Here is a 22,286-nt window from a genome sequence, read left to right as displayed (position 1 = left end):
AACTTTCTGTGTAAACTAAGTTGGCCTTAAACTCACGCAGATCCATCTGCCTCTGCCTCCCAAGTGATGGAATTAAAGGGTTTTGCCACTATGGATAAAGGATAAAGTGCTTGGTTTTGATGGTATTTCAAAGTGCAAGCTCTCCGAAGTGATTTGAATATGCAATACATTGTTATATGAAGGGACTCCCATTTAAGGCATATCACTGAATGAAATTGATAGAAATCACATTGAAAATATATTTAAGTCACATTTACATGAAGAACTCTGAGCTGATAAATTCTGCTTTTAGGCTTAGAAAGATCTGATCAAACCACAAGTTTTTATTATTATCATGACCTTTTCTCATAATGCAGTTGGAAATTTAAAAAATGAGTATTTGCAGCCAAGCAGGTGTTTACTGATTTTGATGGAGGAAAGAATAAAGAACAAAAGAAATGTTAGGGATAGTAGAGGACATACAACTATGGACTTTAAGCACAGACCCTCTTGTATATAGAACATGGGACTTCCAAATTGCATGTGCACATTATACCTTAGGTCCCTGACATCAACAATATGTATTTACTGTTCAGACTTTTTATGTTTGTTAAACCTGGCTCTAAGGAACTCTGACTAGCTTTCTCATAAGAAACTTTATGTACCCTCACTGCTATAAGATATTTATATATCCTCCTTGTTATAAGCTATAAAAAAAAAACCAAGCAGCCTAACTTGTAAACCAAATGACAAAAAAGAATGAACACACACACACACACACACACACACACACAGTAGTCTGTGAACAATACCAGGGAAAGTTTTGAAGAGAAAGCACTCAGGTCAGATATAAGAGAATCCACCAATTTGCTGTCTCTTAGTAGCAATGAGCTCAGCATCTTTGCTGTATGGAGAATGGAATTGGCGAACTTTCACACAAGCCTGAAGCCCAGCAAGGTGCCTAGTGGAACACAGGGATAATGTTGGAACTCACTTACAAGATTGCTGAGGGGATTCAGTGAGGTGATCTTTGTAGGACATTTAACAAAATTTCCTGCTCATAGTATTTAGTAACCGTAATTTTCACCATCATTATTTTCCTTGGTTTGATTTGCTGAGTTAAGGTCTCACTATGTAGTCTAGACTGGCTTTAAACTTGTGATCCTCCTACTTCAACCTCTTGTATGCTGGGATTATGGGTATGTGCCATCATATTTTTGTTAACAGTATTGTTATGCTGATATTATTTCTATTACTCTTACTTCACTCCTATAAATGTTAAAGATAAATACCAGAGTGCTTCTGCCTTCTTATCCCTTTATAGTATTTCATTCTGAGCCTTGCCATTGAATATTGTTCATACCTTCCTTGTGCCATTTTCTATAGTTTGCCTTTGTAGCACCTGCATTCATGCATTTATTTTAGCCTGTGAAATAGGCTTTACAATTCTGTTAGTGTGTTAGGACTACAGTAATAATGTTAGTATACTAACAGTTATGAAGAGACACTTAGGTTCCAATCATTATATATATATATATATATATATATATATATATATATATATATATATAGAGAGAGAGAGAGAGAGAGAGAGAGAGGGAGAGAGGGAGAGAGAGAGAGAGAGAGAGAGAGAGAGAGAGAGAGAGAGAGAGAGAGAGAGAGAGAGAGAATAAAAGCATGCTTTAAACAACATGTTGTGGCCCCCCCAGACAGTCTGGTAACTAGAATTGTAGTATCAATGTGCTATTAGAGTTGGTTCTATCTTAGATCCTATGAGATAAGGATCTGGTCCAGATCTCTGCTTAGTGTTTAGAGAGACAATCTTAAACTCTTGCACTGTCTTCATATCATCTCACTTCTGCATATGTCTTTGTCAAAGTGACCCTGTTCTAAGGACTCCAGTCATATTGGATTATCTCAGCCTAGTTATCTCATTTTAACAAAGTTGCCTTTGTAAAGATCCTATTGCCAAATGAGATCATTCTGATGTACAGGTGATTGGACTAGGACCCCAATATATGAAATTGGGAAAGAGAGAAATAATACTTAACAATGGTTATTAACAATGTAGTTGTGTTGTATTTGTCTTTTAAGCCCTTACAGTATTGTCTACAACAGTACATGGACTATAGTTTTTAAAAATATAGATGTTATTCAGAGGCCAACAAGACTGAAAATTAATCTGATTTCTCTTCCCATAGACCATCCAAGCCCATTTCACACCAAAATGTAAAGCTTCTGATCCTTGTTATCATGCACATTATAAGTGCTAGAATATACGGGTGTGTCTGTATACATATATATGCAAAGCAATTTCGAATAATAGATGATAAGTAAAGGTAGCTATGAATCAAACGTTTGCAGAATAATGGATGAAAAATGAGTTTAGAAATGATTGAAAGCTCAATGTCTTATCAATGTTACGCAGATGGTAATTATCTCCTTTGATAAGGTGGCCCCGTTTTAATTTCATTTTATAACTTCATATTTGGTTATGTGTAGTGGTAAAAGATAAATGTAATGGTTGTGTTGGTGTAAAAAGTTGTCCAACTTTTTGAATTACTTTTTAACAACAATCAGTATTGTGGTTCTGAACATGTAAATGTGTATATGAATAGTCTAAGTCACCATCTACATGTGTGATTCTAATTTGTGGATAGACAAAACCAGTTTATCACTCTAGGCTAAAAGATATCTATTAAAATTTTAAAGATGTGTGCAATTTTATAAGAGTGAAAAATATCCTAATAATGGCATTAGGTCGTAGCTAGGTTGTAATACCCAGTAGTCAGGAAGCAGAAAATAAGTGTTTGTCCTGAGACTAAGAAAACTGAAAGTTTACATTGCCTTTGTTCTTTAATATAGTTTCAATTCATTGGCACAGAAATTGCACAACCAAGTTCATAGTCCCTTTTGGCTGTTTGTCTCACCAGTAAAACAATGACTTAATGTGAATCATTTATTATTAGGTTGAAATAGATCAGAAAACCAGTAACATGAAAATCCAACTTGATAATCACTGTTTTTTGTGTACTGTGTCAATTGCTGTAAATCACAGAGATATAGATACATGTAATCATTGTGTTAAACATAGTTAAAAGATGTGGAATCTCTAATCACTAGGATGAAAGAGATCATCATCAATAAAGTGACTCTGGAGCTAGGGAGTCATATTGATCTGAGCTTAGAAATGTGCAGGCTCTTTCTCAGTTATCTTGTCCCTCCAGTACTATAAAAGAAATAATAACACATTTACTGGAAGAAGAAGGTCTGTTATTTCAGTTAAGGCTTGGTTCATTTTTGGGTGCCTAAGTGAGCCTTTTCATTGGATGCCTAGATTGGCATTGGCATTCATGGTATCTATAAATATATACATATACATATATATGTCCCTACTAGCCACAGCTTTAGTGCATTTGGCAACACAACTCATGGAAAAATCACTTTACAGGAAGTGTGAACTTTAGAAACTCAGTTTTTCACAATTATCCACAGGCTACAATTTGTTTCATACTGTAAAACAGTACAGGATATTGAGTAAAAATTCATACTGACTCAATATAATAAAAATGAAGCATGAACATTTTATTTTATTAATGTTTCTATTTTCCACAATTCTGCAGAGTCACATATGAAGAACTATGTCTGTGTGGATCCATGTTAATATAAAACTGACATGACTGCAGGTCAGCAGACCATTGCACTTACATGTGAAGGCCTATGTGTAGAGTTGACCCACCTTCTCACCGTCTTCCTCCTGTTTTCACCATGCTCTCCTTTCTGCTTGAGTGGTCATATTTTGAAATTTCCCCAGGATCAGTTTATCAGGCAGTCACATTTCTCATCACATCTGAAGGATGCTGTGCTTTGCATGGTAATGAGGCCCTCTTTGTTTCAGCTGCTGCACTGCTCTCAGTAACTCCCATCAGTTCCTGCATTCTGCAGACTAATGCCATTTTAGTAGAATGTAGAGGGATTCTGAGAGAAAACAGCATTCTTATTACCAGATTCATTCAAAGATAAAAAAACTTATTTAGCTTAGTTCCTGATGTTAAACTGTTACATTTACTCTGGATTTAATTTTTTATGCATAAAAACAACTTAAGAACATTAGTTGCCAAAAAAAAAAAAGAACATTAGTTGCTTCTGTTGTATAGGCATGCTTACCTATATTATTGTGCCCATTTATATAACTGAGTTAAAAAAAAAAGAAACTGAACTAATTTTGTGACACCCACATAAATATGTTCAAGAGAAGCATGGTATTCCTGGAATGCAATACTTTCCTTATGAAATTAGTAGCTGTGGTGGTATATTTCCCACAAGAATTGCTGAAGATTATGATTTTTCTGTCTTCTCTTAAAATGATTGCTATTTGATTTAAATTACTTTAAATTGCATCCTAAGAACACACTGCTACAGAGATGTGGTCTGTAAACTTTATAAAATGTGTGCTCATGCCTTATCAGAGCCAATTAAGAATCCTGTCTTTGGCAGTCATATCTTGACCCCAAGAAATTAGTGGGAACTTAATGCAGTCAAAAGATAGACTAAGTTTTTCTATTTATTTTCTGCCTAGCTGATCATACCCACATTGCAGGGGATTTGCAATACCCAAAATGAATAGAAATACCATTTATTACAAAAGGTGGTTATTTTACCAGAAATCTCCTTGGGATCTTAGGAATAATATTTATACATAAATATAACATTGAAGCCATAATAGACTGTAAAGAGAATCAGGGCCATTTGTTTTATGGTGAAAAACATATAGCCCAGAGAAGAGCAATGATTTATCAGTGGCAAAAGAAATTAAAATTTTGATGAAATATGGACCCCAAAATAAAGAAGTGACCCAAATGGTGAATTTTTAAAAAATCAAAAGATGCTTTGGAAGCCGGTCATAGTGGAAACACCTGTTAATCTCAACACATGAGAAATTGAGGCAAGCAGAAGTTAAGTTTGAGGGCAGCTTGGGCTACTTAGAAAAATATATGTCTAACAAATTGCTTTGATAAAATGAAGAACATCTGACAATCAAATCTTTATGGAATATTCTGAATGGAATGGTAACAGATCCTCACAGCCATAAACACTGCTCATAGAATATTAGCAAATCATACACAAACACCATTACCAGTATAATCAATTCATGAAACCATCAGTTATACTTTTACATTTTGGGGGAGTTTCCAATATCTAGAATACTTACTCTTCCAGCCTCTTCATTTCATAGATGAAGAACCCAAGAGACTAGGGTAAGGCTTACTAGGGTCCTGGGTTCAATGTATGATATAGAGTGAATTTATAGTTAGGCCCATTATGGGAAATATTCATTTTTTTTCAAACTAGGTCTCTGACATCTAAATTTATTGATGTGTTGAATGTTGTAAACAATGGAATTGCTTGTCAAAGGGTTTACCTTGGCTTAAAATTGAAGGAATGTTTTTTTTACAAGATTAGACCACAAAATATATTTCAAAGCCAATGGCAGGAAGAGCAGAATTTTCTTCCATTTGAAACAAATGGAACCAACTATGCACTAATGGACCCATTAGATAGAACTTGTGAAAAATGCAACCTTTGGAATTGGTGAACACTACCACTCTGTTTAGTCCAGATGCAACAGAAAGTTGACCTTGTTAGTGAGTTCATCTCCCTGTTTGTTTCCCCATTAGTAAATTTCAATAAACTTTATAACTTGAAAATAAATGAGAGAAATTTCAAAATGACACCTTTTACCACAAGATTGACAGTTATGGGTCAATTTGTATTTATTCTTTGGAGATATATATTACATTTGCTGATATAAACACTTCAATTTCAAATATAGAAATACACAGCAGGCCAATTATTTTTTAAACATTCAGGCTAGCAAGATGGCTCAGGTGGTAAAGATACTCAGTACCAAGACTGGAAACTCAACAAGTTCAATCTCAATATGACAGTAGAGAATAAACTCAACAAGCTGTCTTCTGACCCTCATAGCCTTCAAATCCACCACAATTTCTATACAATAGACATTTGTATTAGTGTTTTAATAGAAAATATGTAAGGAAATGGGTCTTCTATATATAAGCATGTTTCATTTCTCATTATTTTCAACTCAGACTATGGTTATTTTTTTGAGTTGTGAATTCCAACGTTGGGAAGGTTTCCATATAGAACTATGCATAGCTTCAGTAAAGCTACAATACTCAAGCTAAATACTCACAAGCTCAAATGGACAATATCTAGAGGTCACAATTAGGTCCTGATTTGGCTCTCAGAATATATGACACTGTCTAAGTAGGTGGTCCCATTGAAAGGGAGGGATCATTGTGTTCTAGTGTGGATGTTGTTTTTTAAATGTGAAATGCCCCCTATAGACTCGTGGATGTGAACACTTGGTCAACAGATGATAATGCTGCTTTGGAAGGTTGTGGATCCTTAAGAAACTTAATCCTTGCAGGAGAAAATAGGACACTGGGGTAGGCCTTGTAGTTTTATAGCTAGGCCCCAGTTCTTATTCCACTTCCTGACTATGGGTACAGTGTGACCACAGCTTCTCTAGCTCCTGCCTCTCTATCTCCCCTGGAATGATGACATGTATCCCTTCAAACTGTAAGCTAAAGTAAACCTTCCTTCCTTAAATTGATTCTTGTTAGTATTTACTTTTTTGTTGGTAAATAATACAGTGGCTGTCTTGTTCATAGGCTGGATACTAAGGCTTCATTTGTGAATTGAGTAGCCAAGAAAAAGAAAGATGTTAAGAAACTCAACTTAGAACTTATTTGAAAATAGACACCAAAATGTCCTCTATAGAAATGAGAAATTTACATCTGTTCAAATGCAAATCTCAGAAATTAATGAGTACTATTGTTGCTGCACTTGTTTCACAAGTTACAAAGTGGATTCATTCATCTAATTTCTTCATACATCTAATTCATTAACATTATATGACCTCATCTTATTGCTTTGTTTGCCTTGATTTGCAGACTCCACATAATGCTGTGGAGGCCAACACAAAGACTATAACTTCCTAATTCACCACTTTACCTCACTGTAATATATAGGAAAAGACTATATAGCTAACCTCTAGTTCTGACAAAGATAGATTCTAACTTCCTGGAGGTCCAATGACTTGCAAAATGATTGCAGAAGGGTAGGGAGTGGATTGCTGAGTATTATAAGAGCAAGCACCAAAAACAGGCCCCTTTCTTTTATATAACTTATTTTAAAGGTTTTCTTTCATTTGTAATTATGTGAATATTAAGGGTTGGGTATGTGTACTAGAGAGTAGGAACCCATAGAGACCAGGAGAAAGTATTGTATTCTCTGGAGCTGGAGTTACAGGTGACTGTGAAATGCCTGGTCTGAGTACTAGGAACCAAATGAGTTCATCTGCAGGAGTAGCAAGCACCATCTCTCTAGCCCATCTTTCAGCTAACATCTCTTCATGCTTCCATATTACTTTCAAAGACACCTTTTCATCATAATATTATAATTAGTATGTCACCACAAATGTTTAAATTTTTGGAGACATATTTTCACATATGGTACAACTCTTCTCTCTGTTTTTAACAGAATATAGACAAGGTTGTGTTGACAGATCAAATCTTCTAGTCAAAGTAGCTCAGGTGGAGCTTCTTGATTTAATTAATTAAATTGAAATGAATTGAACTTGAACTAATAGGATCATGAAGCAATGAATCTCCTATCACAAGAGTCAAATAAACAGTGCTTGTATATATAAGGATAAAATTTTGAGGTTTTCAATCAGGTGAACTGAAATTAGTTATTAGGTCTTCCACTCACATGGTTTTGTGAGTTTGGACAAATAATTTCATCTCTCTGCCCTGCTAATGTCCTTATCTTTAAAATGTCCCAGAGAGTAAAATGTTCGAATGTGTAACTCTTAGGGTCATTTTTTGAGCAAGAGTCTATAAGCTAAATATATTTGTTTAACTAGAAGATCAACTCAAGAATAGTCTACACAAATGAGCCAGTAATGCTCACTTTGCATGAAAAAGATACCTTAATTGTTAGAGTTATTTCATTGATGACCTAGCCCTTCTCCATCCTCTGTTCCATCAGATTTAGCAGATGTCAGTCAGCGTTTTAACGGTTTAGGTCAAATGAAAAAGGCAATTTTATGTGGGAGTTATATGCCTTATTATAAATAACCAGAATTTTAAGATGGACAATTTGCCCTTATCATTTGATTATTTCTCATTTCTTAAGGGAAGCCATGAAAAGTATATTGTGTACTATATTATGTGAGTAAGAACATTTTTGACCCTTTTTTTTCCACCAATAAGCCCATTTTGCCACAGATTAACACTTCTTATGTGTGTGGGTTTGGGGAGAATGTCATCTTCCTTTCTTAAGCACAGATTAACCTATTAATTTCAAAATCCATATCTATCACATTGTGCTAGGGAACCAAGACTAAGCAACCAGAGATTTGTATAAATGATATGACCCAGGGCACTCTGTGTGCTTAGCTGCCTTTATCTACTCCTTAGACCTGAAACTTTGTGCCCTTTTAAATTCTCAGACCAAATGAGGGGGATCCTGTCTCTCTTAACCCTCAGACTGAATACGGGTGCCAAGATCCTGTTTTCACCCACCTTTTACTTCTGTCTCTACGTCCCTAGTGCTGGAATTAAAGGTGTGCACCACTACTGCCCAGCTTTGTTTCTCTTTTAGCCCAGGGTGTCCTTGAACTTCTGATCTTCCTGTTTCCTACTCTCCAGTGCTGGGATTAAAGGTGTGTGCCACCACTGCCTGTCCTCTATGGTTAACTAGTGACTAGCTCTGCCCTCTGATCTCCAGGAAAGCTTTACTTGTCAGAACACAAACAAAATATCATACCTACAACATAGCTGTTAATAGAAAGTCCAAGAATCTAGTAGTTGCTCAGTCTCAGAATGCTGGGTGTGTCAGCTGGTCTTCTATGTATGCTGGAATCCCAAAGAAATAGGCTCCAATAACTGCAAAGGAATGGACTTGCTAGCAAGGCAAGGGCAAGCAGGCAAAAAGCAAGACCTTCCTTCTTCCATGTCCTTATATAGGAGGCTTCCAGCAGAAGGTGTAGTCCAAATTGAAAGTGTGTCTTCCCACCTCAAGATCTGGATTAAAGGCATGTGTTATCCTGCCTCAAGAGCCAGAACAGAGGTGTGTCTTCCTACCTCAAAGGTCCAGACTAGAAGTGGATATACCCACTTCAAACCAAGGAGAAAATATCTCACAGGTGTGCCCTCCATTTCTGGATTGTAGTTTATTCCAGATAAAGTCAATTTGACAATCAAGAACAGCCATCACATCTCATTTAAGAGTGTACAGGGCACCCGGATGGGACTTGAGGTGCTGGGGGTTTTTTTGTTTGTTTGTTTGTTTGTTTTGTATTTTTTTAAGCCAGATTTGAAGCAAGCTTTATTAAATACTGGTCAGGAAGATAGACACTGGCCCTGGAATTCCCAGAGAATGGTGCTGAATTTTGTTAGTCAAAGTCTTTTATTATTATTATTATTATTATTATTATTAAAGAGATTTTCAATTCATTTTACTTACCAACCATAGATTCCTCCCTCTCCCCTCCTCACACTCCCCCCCAGCCTTAACCCCAACCCACCCTCCTTCCCACCTTCTCCAAGGCAAGGTCTCCCATGGGGAGTCAGCAGAGCCTGATACATTCAGTTGAGGCAGGTCCAAGCCCTCCTCCCTGCACCGAGGCAGGTCCAAGCCCTCCTCCCTGCACCAAGGCAGCTCAAAGTGTCCCACCATAGGCACTGAGCTCCAAAAAGCCAGCTCAAGCATCAAGGACCAGTCCCCATCCCTGCCTGCCTGGGGACCCCCTAAACAGTTGAAGCTAAACAACTGTCTCGCTTATCCAGAGGGCCTAGTCCAGCATCATAGAGATCCTCAGCTATTGGTCCACAGTTCATGAGTTTCCACTAGTTTGGCTGACTGTCTCTGTACATTTTCCCATCATGATATTGATGTCCCTTGCTCATAGAATCCCTCCTCTCTCATCGACTGGACTCCTGGAGCTTGGCCTGGCGCCCAGCCATGGATTTCCACATCTGCTTCCATCAGTCACTGGATGAGGGCTCTATGATGACAGTTAGGGTATTCAGACATCTGATCACTGGAGTAGGCCAATTCAGGTACCCTTTTAACTATTGCCAGTAGTCTATGGTGGGGTCATCCTTGTGGGTTCCTGGGAACTTCCCTAACACTCTGTTTCTCCCTATTCCCATGATGTCTTCATTTTTCATGGTATCTCTTTCTTTGTTTTCCCACTCTGTCCCTGTTCCAGCTCGAACCTCCTGTTCCCCTATGTTCTCATTCCCCATCCCTTGCCCTCCATTACCCCCCTCACCCCCAGTTTGCTCATGTAGATCTCATCTATTTCTCCTTTGCTGGGTGATCCATGAGTCCTTCCTAGGGTCCTCTCTGCTAGCTAGCCTCCCTGGAGCTGTGAGTTGCAGTCTGGTTATCCTTTGCTTTATATCTAGTATCCACTTATGAGTGAGTACATACCATGTTTGTCCTTCTGAGTCTGGTTACCTCACTCAGAGTGATATTTTCTAGTTCCATCCATTTGACTGCAAATTTCATGATGTCATTGTTTTTCTCTGCTGAGTAGTACTCCTTTGTGTATATGTACCACATTTTCCATATTCATTCTTCGTTTGAGGGGCATCTAGGTTATTTCCAGGATCTGGCTATTACAAATAATGTTGCTATGAACATAGTTGAGCATGTGTCCTTGTGGTATGATTGAGCATTCCTTGGGTATATGCCCAAGTGTGATATAGCTGGGTCTTGAAGAAGATTGATTCCCAATTTTCTGAGAAACTGCCATACTGATTTCCAAAGTGGCTGCACAAGTTTGCACTCCCACCAGTAGTGGAGGAATGTTCCCCCTACTCCACATCCTCTCCTACATAAGCTGTCCTCAGTGTTTTTTATCTTAGCCATTCTGACTGGTGTTAGATGGAATCTCAGAGTTGTTTTGATTTTCATTTACCTGATGATAGAGACACTGATTTAGAGAACATTGTCAGTAGAAACTCCAAAAATCAAGAACCAGGGAATGATATATTTTAAGTCCTGAATATAAATTACTACTAACCAATAATTCTGAGGCCAAAAGAAAAGATTGTCTTTGAAAACTCATAGAGAAAGATATTTCAAGAAAAGCAAAAGCTAAAGCAAATCACAAGAAGCAAATAAATATTGCCAAAGATACTTCATGGACTTCCACAAATGAGAAAAGTCTTACTAATGACAGCATAAGAAAGGAAAAGTTTCATGAGAAGAATAGTTGTCTTATTGTATCTTGTTTTGTCCTGTTTGTCTGTTGTCTCTTGGAGGAAGAGAAGTGGATTAGGAGGAGAGGGAGCAGTGGGGGGAGCTGAGAGGATTAGAGGGAGGAGAAACTGTGGCGTGGCCGGGATGTATTGTATGAAAGAAGAATCTGTTTCAAAAAAAAAAAAATACATGACAAAAAAAGACCAGACCTGGGAAAACAAACTCAATCTTATCCAATTTATTATAACATTGAATCCCTAATATAAAGAAGGTAGGGGAAAATTGATAACTAAGTCAACAACATTACAAGAATCAGTAAATGCTTGTCAATAGTACCATTAAATAGAAATAATCTTATCTCTTCAAGTAAAAGACACTAAGTGACTTACTGGATTACAAAAATAGGATCGAATTATTTCTTACATATAATAAACACCTCTCACTGTAAAATTCATGCAGATACTGAAATTGAAAGGATGACATCAATATAATAAGCAAATGGAAGCCCTAAACAAGCAGTAATATTTATACTTGTGTCTGACAAAGTAGACATCAAGTCAAATTATTCAAATGAGATAACAGGTAAGATAAACAAATAAAAATCTATGTTACAAAAAGCAGAAATACATCCATTAAATAGAATAAATATATATGTATTCATTTACTAAGCAGTAGGAGTGCCAAGTTGAAAAACAACATTATTAGAAATAATAGTTAGTGACTTTAATACCCTACTCTCATAAATAGATCAAGATTTTTAAAACCATAAAGAAGCTTTAGGGTTAAAAATTCACCATTAAAGATGGACTTTACTGGTATCTGTACAATAATCCATCAAATAATTGCAAATATTATATATATATACATATATATATATATATATATATATATATATATATTTCTAAGAAGTCTATGGGAATTTCTCTAAAACAGATCACATGATAGACCAATGTAACAAATAAAAATTAAATAATTTCTTGTGTTTCTTATGAAATCATGCTGGAATAAAACTAGGAATCAATACAATTCAAAATTATAGAAAGTCTACAAACATTTGAAATATAAATAATAAGTTCTTAAATTTAAGAAATTCTGGAAGAAATTTCAAACAATACTAGAATCAACTGAAGATGAAAGAAAAAAAAACTTCATAGAACCCTTAACATATAGCAAATTTAGCAGGAACAGCTAAAATTAATTAAGGTTCATTTGAGAGATCATATGAAAACCCAATACAGTAGAAGCTTCCTAAATTTTATACATATACAAAGGTGATCTTAATGAAATTTCAAAATAACAGAGGAAACAGAGCCCCAACAGAATATCTCTCATTCCTAAATGAAGCTTCCAGTACTAAGATTTAGTTGCATCTAATTGAATTGTTAGACAAAAGGTTCCCATGGGAAACCAAAAAAATCCAGGCTGTGACCAAGACTATAGGTTGCTCTCCAAAAACTGATGGCAATGCCTCATTTCTAAAGACAAAAATTACACAACTCGCCGGGCGGTGGTGGCGCACGCCTTTAATCCCAGCACTCGGGAGGCAGAGCCAGGCGGATCTCTGTGAGTTCGAGGCCAGCCTGGTCTACCAAGTGAGTTCCAGGAAAGGCGCAAAGCTACACAGAGAAACCCTGTCTCGAAAAACCAAAAAAAAAAAAAAAAATTACACAACTCATTGCACAGGGATAAGTAGAGCTAGCACCTGTCTAGAGCCTTCACCTCTATATGTTAGTCTTTGGTACAGGAAGGTACCTTGCATGCTACCCAAGGAGAAATGTAAACACTAACCCGGTCATAAAACCTTGCATTTACAATGGTGTCTTGTCTCCAAGATATGCTATTGCAGTGGTAGCACCAAGCTGGGTGGGGTGGGTAACCAACAAATACCTGATTTGATTTAAAGCTTACTCTATTATATGGAACCCATACTTAATGCTGCTTGGGTGACCAAGAATCTGAGACTAGATAGCCAGGGACCTAAGGGAAAACCAAATACTATTATTATACTAAGGGAACATAGCAATAAAATGACTCCTAGTGACATTCTGCCATACTAAGAAGTCAGTGCCTTGCTCAGCCATTATCAGGGAAACTCTCTCCTATAGCAGATGGGAATACTCAGCCCTAAATGGAATGTCTATCAAATCCTTCCCCTATGGTCTCAGGGAACCCTGCAGAAGAGGAGTCTGAAAAAATGTAATATCTAGAGATGATAGAGGACACCAAGGAAAAACAAGGCTTTCTAAACCCAGCAGGACAAATGCATGTATAAACTGACAGAGACCGAGGCAGCAAACACAATGCATGCATGGGTCTACAAAAGATGGGGTCCTAGATCTGAAAGGGGAAGTGAAAATTTGGCCCCACCCTAACCCAAAAGCTGTCTCCAAGTGATAACCAAATGAAAAAGTAGTTTTCTCCAAGGGAGTCTCACTTGGGAAACAAACTACACTAAAGGGTAGACCACATACCCATCAGTAGATGGCCAACAGAACTCAATGGCATCTTTTGAGGTTCCTTGTCTTGTAATATTGTGTCAGAGCTTTTTATTTTAATTTATTTTATTATTTATTTATAACCCTACAAGTTTTGCAAATATATTATGGTTTCTGGTTTTGTGTTTTTGTGGAATTCCTGAATGTTAAATAAGTATGTTTCTGCATCTTTATCTGTTTCTTGTGCTTTTTCTTAGTCTATTTTCCTTCTGTTTATTTAGTCCTATTTCAACTTGTTTTGGGTTCATCTTATTATATTTTATTTATTTTATTTTTTATTATCCCTTGGATTCCTGATTGTTTTCTAATGAGAGACAGAAAGAAAGTGAATCTGGATGGGAGGGGAGGTGGATAATATATTGTATGAAAAGAAATCTTTTTTTTTTTTTGACTCTTTTGGAGTGTCACATAATGCACTCCAATTCTGTTTACCTCCTGATCCCCCATTTTCTCCCCTCATCTCTGCTACCTCCCACATAAGGAAACAAATCAAAGTATGCAAGCAAGCAAACAAAAGCAAGAATGAAAACAAAACAAAAAAACTAAATCAAAACCACTTCAACAGAAAAATCTCTTTGTTTCTGCTTTCCTGCATCTCCAACACCTCTTTCTTTAGTCATCTTGGTGGCAATGGAGGCGTCAGTCTGCCATATAGTTATACATCTTTATCCCATCAGTTTCACTGGCAAGTGTTCATTGCAATTAGTCACTGTTCTGGTTCAAGGTTTCTGGTTTCTGGCACACCATCCTCACTGGATCTTCACTGGAACTCTTCTGGGATATCCTGTGACTGCCACGAGTCTTGGAGATCTTGTGGGTATTGCACAAGACCAGTCTCTTCATCAGCCCCAGCAGGTCCTAGGTGGGGTAGATGCTAGGGTGGGTCAACCCAAGGCCCAGCTGCAGGCCTGTATGGTAGCCAGGCTAGTCAATCCAGGACCATGGAGCCACCTACCTCAGGCAAGAGGGTGGAGTCAGCTCCCCTACTTGCATGCCCTTAGAGTAGGCTCACCCTGGCCTGTGGTGAGGGGTGGGAGCCATCTCTCCAGTATACAGGGGCCAGCTCTCTTGCTGTAGTGTCCAGCAAGAGGCAAGGCCAGCTTTCCCAGGGCCAGTGAAGGACATGGCTAGGTCATCATGGCCCTCTGATCTCATCTCACATGGCTCCTAAGGCCTCCAGAGATGATATAGGCCACAAGCATCCACACAGACCCCAGCTGTAGCTGGATCCTGGATCCAGACGTGGTCCTCAGCAGCAGCTTGGGCCTGGTCAAGATTCTGTTTGTGGGTGGAGGAACTGGCCACTCAGGTGGGAATGGTTGAGGCCCTAATCTTGGGCCTCTATGTGACCTTTGGTGGAAATGCAAGACCCAGACTTCAGCACAGACTCCAGCCATGGCAGAACCATGGACCCCGGCATGGTCCTCAATAGTGGCTGGGTCTGGATGTCACCACCGCCCCTGCAGCAGTATGGCCCTGAGATATCAACATGGCCCTCAGTCTCGAGTGTCTGCCCATCCTTCGATATTAACAGGTACATCAGACTTCAGCACAGATCCGGGCTGCAGCAGGGCCACAGACCCTGACATGGCCCTCAGCTGCAGCTCTGGCCTGGACATCACCATAACATTGATTAGCAGTGCAGGCCACTGAGCTCTGGACATCCCAGCCCTTGGACACCAACCTCGACACAGGTGGCTGACCTGACCCTGGGCATCCTCATGGCACTCAGTGGCAACAGAAGAAACTACATAACTTCATATGAGAAAAGTTTATAGCTATAAGTACTTACTCAAAAAATTGTTGAAGCTTCAAATAAATGACTTAATGGAACTCAAGGTCTTAGAAAAATAAGAACAGGCAAAGTCTCAAATCACTGGATAGAAATATTAAAAATCAGTTCTAAAATCATGAAAGAAAAAGACTAAATGAATAGTACAAAGAGTCATCAAAGCAGAATTGGCTCTTATAAAAATAATCAAAATCAACAAACCATGAGATAAAGTATCCAAAACAGAGCAGGGACACAGATGTATGAAATTATGGATAAATAGGGAACATTACAATGGATACCAATAATCCAGAGAATCATTTGGGAATATTTTGAAACCTTACATTACAAAAAGAAAATTGCTTATCTTAGCCTTAACACAAGGGGGAGGAGCTTGGTCCTGACTCAACTTGATGTGCCATGTTTTGTTCAAGCCCATGAAAGGTTTGCTCCTGAGTCGATTAAGGTAGGTATATGGGAAGCACAAGTTGGGGGTGGGACGGAAGGAGAGGAGGGAGGGGAAACTGTGGTCAGTATGTAAAGTAAATGAAAAAAATGTTATTTAAATAAAGTAAAAAAGAAAATATAGAAGAAAGGCACAGTGCCTGAACACATAAGAACTACAAAATTAAACAAAGAGAACAAAAGCAATATATCCAAATAATGGGATTGAACAAATGAAAGTTCAGATATGGATAAAATCACTACTAAATTCTACCAGAACATTAAAAATAGGTAAGCACATACTTCTCGAAATATACTACAAAATAGAAATACAAGGAGGGCATCAAATCCATTCTATGAAGACTATATTACCTTAACATTAAAACTAGGTAAGGTTACCATAGCAACAAACTATTAAATAAGTTTTACTAACGTGCATAGATGGAAAAATTCATAATATATACTTGCAAACTGAACACAAGACATAAAAAGATCATAGATAATATGCTCTGATCAAGTTGATTTCATTCAAGAGCCACATAAATACTTCCATATAAACAAATCAGTAAAAAAAACTACTGTGCATAAATTGAGTCAGATGATATAGAAATAATGTTGTCGTCTCAGTACATGCATAAAAGGCCTTTATTATATTGTACTTTACTTCTAGTTCTTATTTCTACAGGACTTTGATCTTGAATGGATATTAAAGTTTGTCTCAGGCCTTTTCCATAGAGAAAATTTCAGATTTTCTTAATTAGTATAATATTGGCTATAGATTATTCATGAGAAATCATTTTCTCTACAGTCTGGAATGATGCAAAAATACCCACTCCCGCTCTTTTATCCTGTAGCGTATTGGAAGTCTTAGGTCTACCTAAGAATAAGGAAAGAAACAAAAGAGATAAGGAAAGAAACCAAAATAACCACATTTGCAGACTGCAAAACCTATGCTTAAAGACCTTAAACATTCCATCAGAAAACAGGCATCTCCAGAGAAATACAACATAAACACAGGGGAGGAAAGAATCAGTCTCTCGGTAGCTTTTCTATATACAAGTGGCAAAGTTGCTAAGAAGGAAATCCAGAAAAATAACCATGTTCATGACGGCTTCAAAATAGATAAGACTAAACTTAGTAAGGGGGTGAAAGAGTATACTGAAAGAAGAAACTTTAAAAGTTACAAGAGGCGCGTGCACAGGTATTCCTAGCTCCTGGGGTCTGCACGAGGCAGTCATGGAGGCCTCACCGTTCTCCTCTTCCCCGGACTTGGCCGACACGGCGACCGCCGTGCGAGCGACCCCGGCCGATCTGGAACATCTGGACAAAGAGCAGATTAGAAAGGCAGTGGAAGTTCTGTTTGCACACTCCAAGTCAAGAAAAAAGAATAATGAGTTACTTTTGAATGAGAATGAGAATTTGTTTCTAATGGTGATACTATGGAAAATTCCAGAGAAAGAACTGCGGGTCCGAGTGGCTTTGCCTCATAGTATTCTATCAGATTCGTCAGAAGTCTGTTTGTTTACCAAAGATGACTGTGAATCACCTGAACAGACAGAATGTTTCTATAAAAAGGTTTTGAAAAAGCATGGAGTTAATAGCATCTCTCAGATTATCCCTTTTAAAACTTTAAAAACAGAATATAAAGCCTATGAAGCCAAGCTCCGCCTCCTAGGTAGCTTTGATGTCTTCATTACTGATGAAAGAATTAGACGGCACTTGCCCACACACATAGGAAGGCATTTCTATCAGAGGAAGAAAGTTCCAGTACCTGTAAACCTTCTGGCCAAGAATCTGTCCAAAGAGATTGACCGCTGTATCACAGGGACTGTCTTAAACATCTCCAAACATGGTTCTTGCAGTACTGTACGTGTTGGTCACACTGGAATGGAGACTCAGCACGTCATTGACAACATCCTGGCTGTCTCAGAAATGCTTTCAGAAAAATTACCAGAGAAATGGCAGAGTGTGAAACTCTTGTTCCTGAAAACTGAGAAGTCAGTTTCCCTTCCCATCTTTTCCTCGTTTGTCACGTGTCAGGGGGAAAAGATCCTGACCTTCCGTGGCGTGAGGAGAAAGGAACTAAAGAAAAAAATGAAGCATGAAAAAGAAAAGCTGAAGAAGAAAAACAAAATGTCAAAGAAAAAATCCAAGGAGGCTGCATCTCTTCTAACTCAAGATGACTTAGCACGTGAAGCCAGCAGCGCTCCCGTGGAGGCCCCAAGATCCCAGAAGAAAAAGACCAGCAAAGGAAAAGCGCAACCCGAAGGGACGGACGAATGTGACGAAACAATTCCACAACTGGTACCAATAGGAGAAACGCCAGACAAAGACAATGTGGAGATGCAAGAAAATGTCACAGGGAAAAAATCTCCAAAAAAGAGACCTGATCCAAATATACTTCAGGGCAAGAAAAGGAAGGCCCTACCATCTACAGGGACCCCAGAAGCTTTAGGGTCTGGGACCCCTGGGAAGAAGACAAAAAGAGATTTGCGGGAAATCAGAAAGCCAGAGGCCAAGTTCTTTACTCCCAGGAAATCTTCCAACACACCCAAAAACAAAAAACCCCAAGTGGCCCACTCAAACTAAAATCAGGTTCCTTGGCCTGAAGGAACCATCAGGGTTACCCTACGAGCTTTTCAAGAATACTTAGACAAGGTGTGGTGACACCCACTGTGGGACGTAGAGATAGGCAGGTCTGTGTGGGTCGAGACCTCGTCTCAACAGACAAACAAATTTGGCCAAGATTGGGTATGCACAGCTACATCCCTAATACTCAAGCCAAGGCCAGAGAGGCATGAGCTTGAAGGAAGCCTGGAGTTCAGCAAGAATCTCTCTTGAAAGGCCAAACTTCATTCCTGGGCTTGGTGGTATAACACTCTCCTAACATATGCACGGTCCTGTCTTCAATACCCAGAACTGTCAAAAATGACCATATACCACATAACAAAATGTCCTCTGGTCCCGACCCCACTGCAGCCTTTTTTTCAACAGTGAGTCCTAGACTTAATATTTTTGTAAAGTTTCCAGAGATGATTCTGAATTAATGTTTCTGTTTGTAAAAACTAGGGGTTTGAGGCAAAGAAAAAAATCTATTTTTTATTGTTCAGTGTATTTGCTGATAAGAGCACTTCTGTATGTTTGTGATTTTCTAATTAAAGTATAATATCTGCTTGTGGGTGAGAAAAAAAAAGTTACAAGAGGATGGAAAGACCACCTATGGTCATGAATTGGCCAAATTAATGTCAAAATTTATGTGTTACCAAAAGAAATCTACAGACTCAGAGAAATCTGCATCAGATTTCCAATAATACCAGTTGATGAAAATAACAGAAGCAGAGAATCTCTCAACTAGGCAGTGGATTCACAAGCTAGCAGGAAAATGCTGCACATACCATGATACCTGGCATCAATTTATGCTCCAGAGCCATACTAACAAAACAACATGATACAGACAAATAGACCCACACAAATAGAATAAAGACCCTAACATAAGTCCACACAACTATAGCAACCTGATATTTGACAAACATTCCAAAAATGCACATTACAATAAAAGCCAGTCTCTTCAACAATTAATACCTGGGAAAGCTGGATATTCACAGAAGATAGCAGAAACTTATCTTTGCCTCTCACACTATTAAAATCAAATCAAAGTAAATTAACAGCCTTGATATTAGCTCTGAAACTATTAGAGGAAAACACAATTAAAATGTTTTAAGGTTTTCTAAAATGTTTTAGGCTTTCTAAAGAGGACTCTAATAGCTCAGGGAATAAATGCAAGAACTGGCAAGTGATATGTATTTGCCAACTAAAAATCCAAAAGATGATTGATATCTAGAATCCACAATAAACTAAAAAGAGGTTAAACACCAAATGCATAATCATCTGGCCACTAAATGGTCAAACCATGTTGAATAGACAGTTCTCAAGAAGTACAAGTAGTCATAAATATATGAAAAAAATTCAACATACCTTGCCTTCAGGGAATTACAAAATAAAACTGATTAGTGATTCCATATTCTCATTTCAGCATGGCTATCATCTAGAGCACATATTGTTGTGCCCAGATCGTGACCCCCAGAGAGACCACCAAGGATGAGCATACCAGAATGCAAAAACAAAGTTTATCTGTTGTTACACGTTGCAGGACAGGGAACTCATCTCAAGCATTCACTGGCCTCAGCGCAGTGAGGCAGGGAGGAGTTCCTCTTTCTTGGGGAAGTTAGTTTTTATAGGCAAAACCCATAAAATTTCTTAGAGGGGAGGGGGTTAGTACGGGTCCATAATTGATTGGTCCAGTTTTCCTGGGCCTGAACTTTGTCTTATTTTACCTTATCTGTTTGCCCTGTCAGGAGTTTTACAACTCATCTGCAGGGTCTGGTTATGTTATCTCCGGAGAGAAGCATCCTGTGGTTAATTGGTTACCAACATACATCCTGACTTTGTTCTTTTGAAAACACCTGTCTTTACCCTCTCCAGGAAGGGGGAACTGACTCATTTTTAAGATATCTCTTTCCTCAGCTCTTTTGGGTTTCTGGGGAAACTGTGTCTGGGTCTTTCATCTCCAGTGCTGAGATTAAAGGCGTGTGCCACCATATTCCCATCCCATTTGGTTTTGAGGCAGGATCTCTATAGCCCAAATTGGCCTGTGTTATGCACAGATCTCACGTCCCCAAAGAAGTCACCTAGACTTTAGGTACAGAATGCAAAAGCAAGGTGTATTCTAAGTTTTCAAGCCTCAGCAGGGAGGCTCCTTCCAAATCTCTCACATGCAGCAGGGAGGAAGGAGCACTCCCCTTTCTTTGTGAGGCTAGTTCTTAAAGGCACAGACCATATAATTCATTTTCCACAACCTGCCTCCCTTTTTAGTCTTTTGGTCGAATATCCTGACTCTGTGTTTTTTAAAGTCCAGTAGCTGATACCGCCACCTGGGAAAAAGGGGTCTAAGTTCTTATCTATACTTAGGAATCTTGGTTTAAACTTCTCTTTGTCTGTAAGGGATAGAGTGGGGGTGGTTACTGAGGTTTCACAATATAACCACAAGAGTTGCTGAAGATTCATGAAGAGTAAACCATATACAGGGCTGATGAAAATGTGTGCTATTGTAGCCTCTGTGGAAATCATTATGGATGTGTATGAAAATTCATATTCTGAAAATTAAATTACCATATGATCCAGTTACACAACTTCTGAGTAAACACCTAAAGGGCTCTGAGTCACCATATCACAGAATCACTTGGACATCCTTCATTACTATGGCACTATTCACAACAGCCTGGATATAGATGCAGCTAGGTGCCTATCAACAAACAAGATAAAGAAAATGAAGTAGGCCAGGCAGTGTTGGTGTATGCCTTTAATACCTGCACTCAGGAGGCAGAGGTAGGTGTATCTTTGTGAGTTCGAGGCTAGCCTGGTCTACAGAGCTAGTTCCAGGACTACAAAGAGAAACTCTGTTTTGAAAAACTTAAAAAAAATCTGTAAAGAAAATGAAGTATATATGGACAGTGGAGTTTAGTTCATTTGTAAAGGATGAAATCATGACTGCTCCTAGATATGGTTAAGGAGAAGTGTGGCGAGCCACAAGAATATGTTATAAGGAGTCCAGCTGTATATTAAAGCTATACTTTGACCAGGCCAGGGGTCAGTCAAGTGGGGAGCCATCTAGCATGGACTATTTGGTGTTACAGAGCTTAATATTCAGCTGCGTCTTTTTATGAATTTCATGTGCTCACAATTCCCATAGAATGTGTGTGTGTGAAATTCCTGCTCTGGCCAGTAGTTAGATAAGGAAGGTCATGTAGGCAGAACCAAGTAGGTGGTAGGTGCATAGCTTTGTTTCTTGTCCAAATGAAGCTCAGACCATCTCCTTACTTTGAGGCTTAGTGGCACTCCAGAGCAATTGACTGAGAACAAAAGAAGTTTTTACATATCAAGGTGGAAGGTAGGGTGAAGTAACATTCCTGAGGAGGCAGAGAACCCCATGGCCAGGAAGAGAAGAGACAGGTGTTTTCTGTAGAGGCAGCCAGAATGGCATGACCAGGAAGAAGGGAAGAACACAGAGGTTTTGTAGATGGAAAGGCAGAACTCTTGTAGAGTTTATCAGAGCCAGGAGTAGAGAGCAAATAGAGATGGAGGGCAAAGAAACAGAGGATGAAGATGAGGCTGGAAGCATAAGAGCTTAGTTGTTAGCAGGACTATGAGAGGGCAGTAAAATAGGAGACAAAGAGGAACTGAGTGTCAAGACGGAACTGAAGCTATGTAGACAGGATTTCATGCCAGAGAAATATAGT

General features: G+C 38.5%; 1 protein-coding gene and 1 pseudogene across 4 annotated transcripts in view; both read left to right on the top strand.

Annotated features, from left to right (window-relative positions):
- The window catches only part of Aff2 (ALF transcription elongation factor 2), a 578,922-nt gene that overhangs the window by 339,962 nt on the left and 216,674 nt on the right, over positions 1-22,286 (top strand). The window lies entirely within an intron of this gene.
- On the top strand, positions 17,186-18,699 carry LOC102903985 (ribosomal L1 domain-containing protein 1 pseudogene; annotated as a pseudogene).

The sequence above is a fragment of the Peromyscus maniculatus genome, chromosome X (assembly GCF_049852395.1).
Source record: "Peromyscus maniculatus bairdii isolate BWxNUB_F1_BW_parent chromosome X, HU_Pman_BW_mat_3.1, whole genome shotgun sequence".
NCBI classification, from domain to species: Eukaryota; Metazoa; Chordata; class Mammalia; order Rodentia; family Cricetidae; genus Peromyscus; species Peromyscus maniculatus.
The sequence above is the reverse complement of the archived record's forward strand: the minus strand, read 5'-3'. Positions and strand labels throughout refer to the sequence as shown.